The 13,658-nt window shown below is 39.1% G+C and overlaps 1 protein-coding gene across 1 annotated transcript in view; it reads right to left on the reverse strand.

Moving 5' to 3' along the window:
* mrtfba (myocardin related transcription factor Ba) overlaps positions 1 to 13,658 on the reverse strand; it is a 176,106-nt gene that overhangs the window by 113,749 nt on the left and 48,699 nt on the right. Inside the window, 2 exon segments of the mRNA XM_052021269.1 lie at positions 55 to 132; positions 7,051 to 7,156. The gene's annotated coding sequence lies outside the window, so the exon portion shown is untranslated.

The raw sequence follows: 13,658 nt of genomic DNA on the forward strand, positions 1-13,658 counted from the left end.
GGGAGAAGTATATTAAATTTTAATATCAAAACAACTGAAGAAATAGGCACTTACCTCTTTTTAGGAAAGAGGATCACTGCTGTTCATAGAATGTTTTTTCTTGGATGTTGATATCCAATTAGGTGGCCGTATCTGGGTTTTAAAAAAAATGTTTGGCTGATCAGAAATTCAAATTGTAAGAATTATAATGGTGTTTGCTGCTGTTGACATGGCTCCCTAAGAGCCTGATTCAGTACCATAGCTTCCTGATATAAACTGAGCACAACACTTGGTATCAAATTCAACAGAAGATAGTAATTGCTGATGCATTCTGGAAGTCGTAGTCATACATCATCAGAATGACAAGCACAAATGTGATCTGTAAATTGCAGTATTAAAATTCTAAATTTCCCCACAGGCAGACAGGATCTGATCTGTACATGGAAAATGTATTGCAAGTATTTCTATACTATAATGGGCAAGTTTAGCATTTCTATATAATTAATCTTAGACCATTATTAAGTAATAGATCTTACTACCATCAGTACAGAACAGGTTTTGTGAGGTTGTAAAATAAATGCTTAAAGCAAAAGCAGTGAGGTGCAGTTACTTGCCAGGTGATGAAAGCACGTGGTGTTGCATACTTATTAAGCTGAGCACTAATTTATCAAAATTATTTACACATAATGAAACTAAACTCACCATATAATGACAACCACACATTCTATTCTCCAACTTCTTACACTGAATTTCAAACCTCAAATGGCTTCATGAGTTAGCGATAAGATAGGTTTTTGCCTCATGAGATTGCTCACCACCTGCAGTTCTCAGTTACTTTCTGGTTGTTAGAACAGTTCTAGAAACAGTTTGGGAACACATGTTTAGCCAGGCCTTTTAGTAAGGGCATCTGCATGGTAATGCATTGCTTAAGATGTGCACAAACAAAAAGGAGTGGGGGGTGGAGAAAGCACTTTGCAATTTGTGCTAACCTTATTGCCATTCAAATTATAGAAGCAGCTCATCCTCATCACATAAGCTGCCATTACATCACTAACCAAACAACTGCATTCACAATGTATCCTTGTCAATATTATAATTATGGAAGGTAGGTAGCTTGATGACTTGTGCTACTTTTACAGTAATAGATGATAGCCATAGTTCTCAAAGAAAATTTTCCAATACAATAAGAACTTTTATTTCGATTTTGGTTGCTAAAACTTCTGAAATTGCACATTTGCACATTGTTGAAATATGAGGAGAAAACCCAAAATCTATTTATTTTTAGTTGTAAAAGAAACTGATGGCTCAGAAGTGCACAAAACGTTTCCAATGAGCCTTTTCAAAGTCTGGCAGTATAGTAAGCTGAGTGAAAGATTCCAGCCAAGGCCTGCCATTACAGACTACATTGCTTAAATCAACTGTCAAAGGATCCTCAAGACACCAGCACTAATTTAATGTAAACACAACTATACAGACTGACAAAAAGTATATATTTTTTAAACAACCATAACTAATTTAGGAACAATGAAATACAGTTCATAGAAGTCTTGCAATGGGATTTAAACCAGATTTTACTATTAAATAAATGGCATCAGGAATCTCTCTTCAGCCAGCCCTGATTGCAATTATTTAAAATAATTTCATTTTCATACACTGCACCACAGAGAGCAACCTTATTTTCTGGGTGTGTGCACTTTTTTTTAAAATCCATATTGAGTTAAGTCAAAAGTAATCACAAACAAAAATCTAAAGTTGTCCTTGTAGTTTGAGGCCCATATTTTCCTCTGCATGTTGGCTTGAACAAAAAGTGTAAATAGACAGATACAGGTAATCTGTAGGAAATGGTAATGGACTTGTTTTTAAATTCTTTAACATTCTGCACTGGTCCAGTCATTGCTATTTAAGAGAACTACTGAAACAAGATGATTAATCTGAGAGTGGAATATCCACAACAAGAAAGTATAGGATCAGGACAACAATGGAGATCACTAAAATGAATAGAAGTGAAAAGGACAGAGCACTGAAGAACTCAAGTTAATAAAACAAAAAAAAATTAGCCATCAGTGTCAAAGCACAACATTTTTAGAGGAAGCATGGGTAATTTGTTTAAAAATGTATGGGTAACAGACTTAGCAATAAAGGTCAGAAATGTAGTGTAGAAAATATCCTTGGGAACATTGGATGAATTACCAACATTTCAACCACAGAGTTACCAATGTATGGAAACACGGAAATATGATGAATAGAATCTACAAGGTTACAAACCCCCCCAAAAAAATGCTGCTAATCAACTGTAAGGATGGATCTTTCTGGATGAAGGATCATTTTGAATTTAGCAGCAGCTTCCTTGGCAGAATTTTTTAAACAGTAATTATGTAGGTTAGGGCCACATTAGGAGCAAACATTTTAGGAAACTGAAACTAATCTAACTGGCTCCAATTTAAACAAAATGGAACAGCCAATAGGGTAGTAATCTCTGGATTGCTGCCTGCGCCACGTGCCAGTGAGGGCAAGAATAGGATGATTTGGCAGATGAATGCGTGGCTCAGGAATTGGTGCAGGGTCAGGGTTTCAGATATGTTGATCATTGGGATCTCTTCTGGGGAAGGTATGACCCGTACAAAAGGGACGGGTTACACCTGAGCTGGAGGGGGACCAATATTCTTGCGGGCAGGTTTGCTAGAGCTGTTGGGGAGGGTTTAAACTAGTTTGGCAGGGGGATGGTAACCAGGGTGATAGGTCAGAGGTTGGTTATTTAGTGTACAAGTAGATGCAGAGTGTAGAAAGGCTGTGAGGAAGGATAGGCAGTGAAAGGGCAAAATTGCAGTCAGTTGGATGGGCTGAACTGTGTCTACTTCAATGCAAGAAGTATCAGGAACAAGGCTGATGAACTTAGAGTATGGGTAAGTACGTGGAACAATGACGTGGTGGCCATTACAGAGACTTGGCTGTCACAAGGGCAGGAATGGCTGCTGGATATTCAGGGGTTTAGATGTTTCAAAATGGGATAGGGTCGGAGGTAAAAGAGGTGGGGGATTAGCTTTGCTGATCAGGGACAGTGTCACAGCTGTAGAAAGGGAAGATGTCCTGGAGGGATCGTCTACTGAGCCAGTGTGGGTGGAAGTCAGAAACAGGAAGGAAGTGATCACACTATTGGGAGTATTCTACAGACCCCCAATAGCAGCAGAGACACTGAGGAGCAGATGGGGAGGCAGATTTTGGAGAGGTGCAAAAATAACAGGGTTGTTGTCATGGGTGATTTCAACTTCCCCAATATTGATTGGCACCTCCTTAGTGTAAAGGGGATAGATGGGGCGGAGTTTGTTAGGTGTGTCTAAGGAGGATTCCCGACAGTATGTGGACAGGCTGACCAGAGGAGAGGCCATTCTGGACCTGGTACTATGCAATGAGCCTGATGAGGTTTCAGATCTCCTGGTGGAGAGCATTTTGGAGATAGTGACCATAACTCATTGACCTTTACCATAGCCTTGGAGAGGGATAGGAGCTGACAATATAGGAAAGTATTTAACTGGGGGAGGGGGAATTATGATGCTATTAGGCAGGAACTTGGGAGCGTAAATTTGGAACAGATGTTCTTGGGGAACTGCACAACAGAAATATGGAGGTTGTTTAGGGAGTACTTGCATGGGGTTCTGCATAGGTTTGTCCCATTGAGGCAGGGTAAGGATGGTAGAGTGAAAGAACCGTGGTTGACAAGAAACATAGGATATCTTGTCAAGAGGAAAAAAGCTTACCTGAGGTTCAGAAAGCATGGATCAGACAGGGCTCGAGTTACAAGGTAGCCAGGAGAGAGCTTAAGAGTGGACTTAGGAGAGCTAGAAGGGGGCATGAGAAGGCTTTGGCAAGTAGGATCAAGGAAAACCCCAAGGCGTTCTACACGTATGTGAAGAATAGGAGGGTGACTAGAGTGAGGGTACGACCAATCAGGGATAAAAGAGGAAACATGTGCCTGGAGTCAGAAGAGGTAAGGGAGGTCCTTAATGAATACTTTGCTTCAGTATTCACCAGTGAGAGAGACCTTGATGATTGTGGGGATGGCGTACAACAGGATGATATGCTAGGGCATGTCAATGTGAGGAAAGAGGATGTTCTGGAACTATTGAAAAGCATTAGGATAGATAAGTCACCAGGGCCAGACGGGATATATTCAAGGTTTATACGGGAAAAGGGGGAAGAGATTGCTTTGCCTTTGGCGATGATCTTTGCGTCCTCATGGCAACAGGAGTAGTGCCAGATGATTGGACAGTGGCAAATGTTGTTCTTTTGTCTTAGAAAGGGAGTAGGGATAACCCTGGGAATTACAGACCAGTGAGTCTAACGTCAGTGGTGGGCAAATTACTGGAGAAGATTCTTTGAGACAGGATTTATGGGCATTTGGAGAAGCATAGGCTGATTAGGGACAGTTAGCATGGCTTTGTGAGGGGCAGGTCATGCCTCACGAGCCTGATTTAATTCTTTGAGGAGGTGACAAAACACATTGATGAAGGTAGAGCAGTGGAAGTGGTGTACATGGATTTTTGTAAGGCATTTGATAAGGTTCCTCATGGAAGACTCATTCAGAAAGTCAGGAGGCATGGGATCCAGGGAAACTTGGCTGTGTGGATTCAGAATTGGCTCACTCATAGAAAATAGAGAGTGGTGATAGATGGAGCGTATTCTGCCTGGAGGTCAGTGACCAGTGGTGTTCTGCAGGGATCTGTGCTGGGACCCCTGCTTTTTGTGATTTTTTTTTATAAATGACTTGGATGAGGACGTGGAAGGGTGGGTTAGTAAGTTTTCTGATGATAAAAAGGTTGGTGGTAGTGTGGATAGTGCAGAAGGTTGCTGTAGATTGCAACAGGATATTGATAGAATGCAGACCTGGGCTGAGAAGTGGCAGATGGAGTTCAACCTGGAAAAGTGTGAAGTGATACACTTCGGGAGATCAAATTTGAAGGCAGAATACAAGGTTAATGGCAGGAGTCTTAGCAGTGTGGAGGAGCAGAGGGATCTTGGGGTCCACGTCCATAGATCCCTCAAGGTTGCTGCACAGGTCGATAGGGTTGTTAAGAAGGCGTATGGTGTGTTGGCCTTCATGAGTCGGGGTATTGAGTTCAAGAGCCACGAGGTGCTGTTGCAGCTCTATAGAACTCTGATCAGACCACACTTGGAGTATTGTTTTCATTTCTGGTCGCCTCATTATAGAAAGGATGTGAAAGCTTTAGAGAGGGTGCAGGGGAGATTTACCAGGATGTTGCCTGGATTGGAGAACATGTTTTATGAGGATAGGTTGAGTGAGCTAGGGCTTTTCTCTTTGGAGAGGATGATGATGAAAGGTGACTTGATAGAGATGTACAAGATAAGAGGCATAGATTGAGTGGATAGTCAGAGACTTTTTCCCAGGACGAAAATGACTAATACAAGGAGGCATAATTTTAAGGTGATTGGAGCAAGTTATAAGGGGGATGTCAGAGGCAAGTTGTTTTTTTTTACACACAGGGAATGGTGGGATGTTGGGTGCGTGGAATGCACTGCCAGCAGAGGTTGTGGGGGCAGATACATTATGGACATTTAAGAGGCTCTTAGATAGACACATGAATGATAAAGAAATGGAGGGCTATGTGGGAGGGAAGTGTTACATAGATATTAGAGCAGGATAAAATGTTGGCACAACATCGTAGCCTGAAGGGCCTGTACTGTGCTGTAATGTTCTATGTTCTAAAACTTTATAAGGCAGGTTGACAAAATACATACTTTAATGCCAGCATACCCTAATTTGCTTTTGGTTACCTTGGAACTTCCCAGTATCCCAACCTTTCTTCCATATCATTCCTCAATGCAATTAGTGATCTTCACTTAGCACCTACTTAAGTGACAGACTGATTTCCCAGGACTCAGGAAAACCAGCAATTGAAAGGAAATGACAGCTGCTTCTGGGAAAAGTTTCCAAATTTTTTTTTACACCACTGCTAATGTGCCAGGATAGTTGGAGGGCTTCCCATCCCATGAAGCTCTTCCACCCCTCTCTAGAAAGATTCCTGGGGTTCAATTCCAACTGTGCAAGGCCAGTGACTGCATATTTCCAGAATGCAGTTGAAATTCTGGCTTGTCCTCCAAACACCTGATGACCAGAAGGTCTATGGATTATCTTTTCTCAAAAGGTGCAAGCTTCCAGATACAGAGTACTTTTTAATAAATAATTTTTAATGTAATTTATTAAACTGTGAATATACACTTCCTTGAATTAATGTTAGTGTCACAGAGGTGCAACTGCCTGGGAATTTTGCCTGCCATATTTCCTCTCTGAACCAAACCAAATTCTAGCAATGAAGATTATTTACATAATCTTCAGTCTTTATAAAGGAGTAATATGACAGGAGATTGGCTACTGAAAGGCTTGGGGATGCAATGCAGTGAAACATGGCCCACAGTCACAATGCCATGCATTCAAATTGAAAAACAGAAAATATTTTCAGCTTATTTGCTATCTCCACATGAAAACAATCTATGTATGCTCCCCAGTTTATTGCACGTTTTCTTTTTTCTTCTTTAATTTTTTTTCTTTATTCAGCCATCAGCACCAGAGTACTGGAAAAATCAGAGAGTCACCCTATCTTCATTTGGTGGCACATAAATACACAAGGCAGGACTAGCTAGCTAGTTTGCAGCTGGAAGCAGCAGCAGAAATTGACTCGCGTTCCTTCAACTCAGAGCAACTAAAAATAACAGCAATTTCCCCCTTTGTCACCATAGGAAACTCCATGCTGATTAAAACAAAATGATGAGATGTTTCTATTTCGTACGACTCAATGCCATTGTAAGGCAGTTATTCATTTGAGCATTTTTTAAAAAGTCAGAAGGCTTGACATACATTAGAAGGCATATACCACATACAATTCTGAGTAAAAAAAATCAACTTGTAGTGGTATATGCTATTATACCACTAAGCAATTTTCTTATTAATTTCCATTAAGTGGTCTACGATCAAATGATTACTTATATTAGTGTACTAAGATCCCCCCCCCCAAAAAAAATCAACATAGGTTCTTATGCACATAATTCCAAACGTACTTCAAGTAGATGGTCCACTTTTTTCTCCTAAGGCCACGTCTGTAGCTCAATGCTTATGTGCAGAAATATCCAACATCGTTGAAATGTGGTGACGTTAAGCAGTTAACTGCAAATAGAAGACGAGTTTATTTTAGTAAAAGCTATTTTTCACATACATTTAAATAATGTAGCATGTAAAAAATACAGCATGTACGTTCTTTTTGACAAGTTAGTCATTTTATAAAGTTAATGGGAGACCTTGTGTCTCAGGTAACAGTTGTTTTTTGGGTTTCTGTGGCTCATGAAGAGCAGCAGCCCTAAGTGAGATGTGAACTGCCAAACCCCGCAGGTAAATGACTTTTCCTTGGATTGCTCGAGGCCAGGAAAAATAGGATATATGTACTGTCCATCAAATTCTAAATTAATTACCATCAAGCAAGTCTTCCCTTTCCGAGGTCAGTCCCTCTCCCTGCAATCCTGCTGCAATTACCCACCTCCCACCCAGGCTGCAGATTTTCCTTTCTGAGTGCCAGCCCCTCAATCTGCTGAGAAATTGGAGGGAAAAAAGTCAGCAAGTTCCTGCCATTAAATCTAACAAGATCACTGCATAATCTGTACTTTTAGGCTACCTGACGACTACAAACACACCAGCATTACCCTCATAAATATTGGAGCTAATGAAAATTTAAGTGCAGTAAATATCGGAGAATTTAATGACAGTTGCTGAGCACTCACTTTACATTTCAGACTCGTTACCAATTCAAAATGCACATTGATGTTCAACATTATTCTGCCAGGAGAGTACAATTTGTAAACAAGAGAAATATAAAATCTGTAGTTTTTGCAATTAAGTCATATGTCAAACTTGTGCATTAGCTGCTGTTTCCATAAGTTCCAAATTAAATATTACTTTTTTCTTTAAAGATAAAAAAAATAACAACATTGCCAAGATTTCCAAACAGCTGAGAGTGGAAAAAAGTTCAAAGATGTTTCTTTACAATCTGTAATGTTCTCTGGATATCACTACCACTGTGCCTGAGCTGAGGTCAGCTTTACAATTGGAGCTATCTGCACTAATCCCCTTTCTCTGGAATCTTTTACATTTGTCCTTTTTAAATATTCGTCCAATCCCCTCCTCAATAAAATTATAGTCTCTAACACTTCACATCATTTCACAGTAGAATAACCATATGCAGGACAAAATAAAGACTGTGTCTTTGATAATTCACAGTTTAATGTATTATTAATTTTCTAACCAGTAGAAACAATCCACATTTTTTAACCTTTCAAATGTATTATGATATTAAAATTGTACTCAACTGCATTTCCATCTTGTTCCAGTAAAATATGCAGTCATAATATCATAAATGCCAATTATCCATATTTTAGGGACTAAATTTGCAGCTAAACATCAAACTAGAACTCCATTGCAGCTATAAATCAAGACAATAGAAAATAATTTCATGCTGCAAGAATTCAGGATTTCTTGAGAATTCCACTCAAACATAAAACTGAAAGTGCTATAAGCATTTAGCTAATCAGGCAGCATCTGTGGAGAGAGAAACACATTTAATTTCTCAGATTGGAGATCTTTCATCGGATGACCTGAAATATTAACTGTTTCTCCATAAACATTACCTGACCTGCTGAGTTTCGAGCACATTTTATTTTATCCAGAATTTGTAGTTACCTTGTTTTTGATGTTCAAACATTTTATACAGTTTCAATATAAGGAGTCTATCAGGTATGGAGGAGGAGCAATAATGATCGGAAACAATTCTTAAAAGGTATGCAAGAGTGAAGAGAATTCCAGCATGAATTGGGGCTAACAGGAGGTAAGGAGACTGGAGGCATGAGAGAACAAGAGAGCAAAGAACACTTGGGAAATGGGTGGGGTGGGGGAACAAAGGTTGAAAGAACAGATTATATTTACATAGCACCTTTTGTTATCTCTGATTGGCTCAAAGCACTTGCAATGAAGCTCTTTTTTTAAAAAAAAGTTGTTCCTTTAAACTGGATCAGAGGTATAAAATACTGTACCTCTCACATCGGAGTATAATGCTTGGAGAGGAGGGGAGGGTAGTGGTGCGAAGATTAACACCAAAAAAGAGAGCTTTGGTGAATGATGCCCACTAAATGGAATATCACCCCATCCCTAACCACCTAAAAAAACTCATGCCTTCAATACATGTCTCTTTCTTAATACTTTCACGTACATATGTTTTTCTTCCTCCTTTGCGAAGAAAATGTTAGATCTATCTACACTTAAAGTTCTGAGCTCAAGTCTTACTTCACACTTCTAATTATTTGTCCCCAAATTGTCAGTTTTGTTAACAGATGACACAAGTGGCATTTTGAAAGCCTTCCTTTGTAGCTATAAACCTTTTATTCCTGGCATCATGCTAGTCATTGTGCCTTTTCCATAGTTCTAGTATTGTTTCTATAATCATTGCACTGAAATTAAGTAATATGCCATTATCTGCCTCAGGTGATATTTTCAGCAGTTTTGATCATAGATGTTTGAAATATAACACTGATTCTACTCTGAAATACAGACAGTTTATTATAAAAGTTTTATCCCATATTCAGCTTGCTTTAATTGCATTTGCATCAATAAAATGGGAAGATTCCCAAATTTATTTCGTACATGTCATCAAGTACATATGCAAGTTATCATGAGCAAAAGCCACAGCATTACTGGTGGAATTAAGAGTTGGCTGTTGGTTGGTGTGAAAGGAAGAAAGAGCAGAAGTATACAGGGATGAGGTGACACTGACTTATCTAGGATGACACAAGTCCTATTTTAAATGAATGTCACTATGAAGCAATGGTAGGCAAATAAAATGAAATCAATAATATATGTAAAATAGTGACTGATTAGAAAAAGAAAAGGAGAATTAGACACTGATGACAGCTGGCACTTTTCCTTTTCTTCCCTTCTACATGAACATTTAGATGATTTTTTCATAAGAACATCCTACACTGGTCTACCTTTTGCCTTCTATTGACTGTAGAGAGCAAGAACACAAAACTTAAACATTAATTATCCTCCACAATTAACAGTGTCCACTCTGAAGTGAAAATAGTAAAAGGGACAAGTTAGAAAACACAGTTTCACTAGTACAAATTATTACTGACAGTGACTGAACCAACATTTTAAATTTACGTTTAAAACAAAATAGATTCATTGCAAATATCTATACTTCATTTATGTGAAAAGGTTGGAAAGGCAAGGCTTGGAGTTTCAAAGAGTGAGAGGGAGCTTGATTGAAGTACAAAAATTCCAAGAAGTCATGTCAGGGTGAAATGTGAAGATAATGTTTCCTCTTGTGGGAAAATCTAAAACCATGGGTCACAATTTAAAAATATCACCTACTTAAGACAGATGATGCATTTATGTTTTCTCTTGGAGGATTGAGAGCTTGCAACTCTCTTTCTCAAAGGGCAGTGGAAGCAGAGTCTTTATTTTTTTTAAGGCAGAGATAGATAGATAATTGATAAGCAAGGAGGTGAAAGGTTACCACATGGTGCATGGGAATGCAGAGTTGAGGTTACAATCAAACAGCTGTGATTTTACTAAATGGAGGAACAGGCTTGAGGGATCAAGTGGCCTACTCCTGCTCCTAATTCTTTTAGTTGTATTTAACAATTTAAATAAATGGTAACACACTGAATTAGAGTGAATGATGATATAGTGCACATTATGTGTTGGTTACCAGCAATCATCAGTGAACTGCTCTAAACATCCGTAAGCATTTGTAAAAAGCAAACCATCTTGATGGCAAGTAAAAGTTCCAGTGAGATAACCAACTAAATGTGTTTATGCACAAATGTACACATTATGTAGAAGCAACTATTGCGAAGCACTTCACAGCACTGTAATCAATCAAAGGATGGGCACCAAATTAACAGTGAAGTATCAGGAGTGTTGCAAATTTGTACTTTAAACAACCTTTGGGATATTAGAAAGATATTAAGCTGTCAAGTGTCTTATTTTAAAAATACTGCAGTCCTTTAATTTGTGATTATATTTGGAAAGGCAGGTTGACAAGCTGTTTTTCATCCTCTGGTGTCCTAGATCTCCATGTCCATTCTCTGCTTTTGCAACATTCCATATTGTGAAATCAGCCAATAACAAGATAGAACCAAAGTTGCAAAAGTAGACCATATAGATGGCTAATTCCCAGTCAAAGTTTCTCTGGCCAGAATGTTGTAAAGGAATTAACCCATTAGTATAAAAGATTTATTCATATGTACTATTAAATCAGATGCCTTGGTTAAGATCCTTATTCCTACATTAAACATCTTTACAAGAACAGCAACTTAAACAATCAAAATAGCAACCAAAATAGATGAGCACTTTATACCGATGGAACCAAAAACTCTTATAAACCGTGTAGCACAGATGGGTAGTGGTCATGTATTTTCAGTTGTGTGGTACAGAACAACTAGTCTGGTAAAAAAAAATCAGTGAAAAACAAATCACCTTGTCCTTTATAAAGAAAGAATGTAAAACAGTTCCAATTACTCTCAGCAACAAAATGTTTGCGATACAAAAAAGACATTTAATGGTTGAATGTGACTTGCAGTAAGTATCCTCACTTACAAGATGACTATAACTCAATCATGACAACTGTATTTCCATTGACTGGTCGTGAATTATTGCTTACTATCAACCATAATAAATCTGCTTAATTTTTATTGTTCATTATGGGTTGCATAAAACAGAACTATTATTTTTTCTTTCATTACTATGTGCATGTATGGCACCTTGAAGGACAGCACATACTTCAGAACAGGAATACTGCATCCAGTATCTGCAGGTTTGGGACATTGACAGAAGTGGAGTCTGGAACAAGAACTGGAATAAACAACACAGCAATTACATGGTTTTAAATAGGGTACAGGGTAACAATTGTTTGCATGCTATCAATTACATTCTAGAAATATTTAACTACTTGTTCATTTCTGTAGAGTTGGAAGTGTTCTATAAAGTATAGGTATACACAAACAAAACTAAATTTTATCTGATATGCATGGGCTAATTTGCCACTGTCCAAATAAGACATGAAAATTTTGGTCTCACTAAAGTACCTTCAGATGGATACTGTTTCTTAATCCTTCTTCCGCTCCCCACCCACCTTTTTATACAGGCCATCTCCTCTCCTTCTTTCCAGTCCTGACGGAGGGTCTCGACCTGAAAAGTTGACTGTTCATTTCCCTCAACAGATGCTGCCTGACCCTCTGAGTGCCTCCAGTCCTTTGTGTGTAAATCTCTAAGTCTGTCTATATTACTTCTACAGGACTGGCTGGATATCTAGGAAGAACAGAAACTCACTCTAGCCTTGATCAAAATTGGTTAATTCAGCTCAGATGAGAGATCAAAACAGGAATCACATTCCATACAGCTCTGTTGTGGCTCTTGATGTGAAAATCCACACTAGAAATCTTAGAGGAATTCTTTGGCCATTGCAAGGAGCCAGTTGAGGATTACGTATGCGATGGCTAAGATACAGGGAGCGGCATCCACCACTACCATAGCTTTCTTTGGCCTCAAGTGTCTTCAACTTCCACCAAGAGAGATAAAGCATCCTTTTAAAAAATGGCTGTCTGTAAAAATCCATTACAATCCTCTGTCTCATCCAGCAAGATGTACAATCCCTGATTTTCACCAATGGATTCACCAGACACTCAGTCCCAGTAGGAATCAAACAAGACTCAACACACTGGGCCTCTTCTCAATCTTCCTTGCTGTAATAATTCACCTCATCTCCAACAAGCTCAACACCAAGTAACTAATGACAATGCTCAGCTCATTGCATCCACTCCAGAATTAAGATCACACCAACTTCAGTACAAAGTTAGTATAGGAGCACACTGAGGCCAAGAGCCAACTATCATTGACTACTGGAGAATGGGTGCACTTTAAACATCTGAAAGACAAAAGGTCATTCACCAACCTGCCACTGCTGCACAAAACTGCCAATCAACAATTAAGATCCATGATGTGATCCTGGTCAACTTGGATCACTCCCATATCTCAAATGCCACCTCTCAGAGATGACAGACATCAATGCCTCCAATGCATCAATACAGCCTTAATCACCTGAGAGAAAAAAAGTGTTAAGACCAACACCTCAAACCTTTCACCAAACTCTCTATATTCTGAGCTTCAGCAAACCCCTCTCTCGTATGCATTGAAATACAGGCCTTAAAGCACTGGAGCAGTTCTACCAATACTGCCTCCACACAATCCTCCAAATCCACTGGTAGGACAGGCAAACCAATATCAACATTCTCTCTCAGGTTAACGTCCCAAGTACCAAGGCTCCAATCACTCTCAGTAGCTTCAGTGAGTGTCCACATTCGTGACCCAGACTCCCGAAGGATCATTCTATACTGAAGTCTATTATAACGAGCGATTTCCGGTAAGACAGAGAAAATGCTCAAATCTTCCTCAAAAAGAAAAATCATCAGCTCATGGCAATTCTTGGTTCACTGGTCCAAGACCACTCAACCAGCAGAGAAACTTCGGAGGGAGACTCCAAGCACTTTGTGTCTCCTCAATGGTGCACTTCGAGGCCAAAAAACAAAGGTCCTTACAATAATCCAACTAACCCACCCAGCTT

This window comes from Pristis pectinata, chromosome 8 (assembly GCF_009764475.1).
Source record: "Pristis pectinata isolate sPriPec2 chromosome 8, sPriPec2.1.pri, whole genome shotgun sequence".
In the NCBI taxonomy this organism is placed as follows: domain Eukaryota; kingdom Metazoa; phylum Chordata; class Chondrichthyes; order Rhinopristiformes; family Pristidae; genus Pristis; species Pristis pectinata.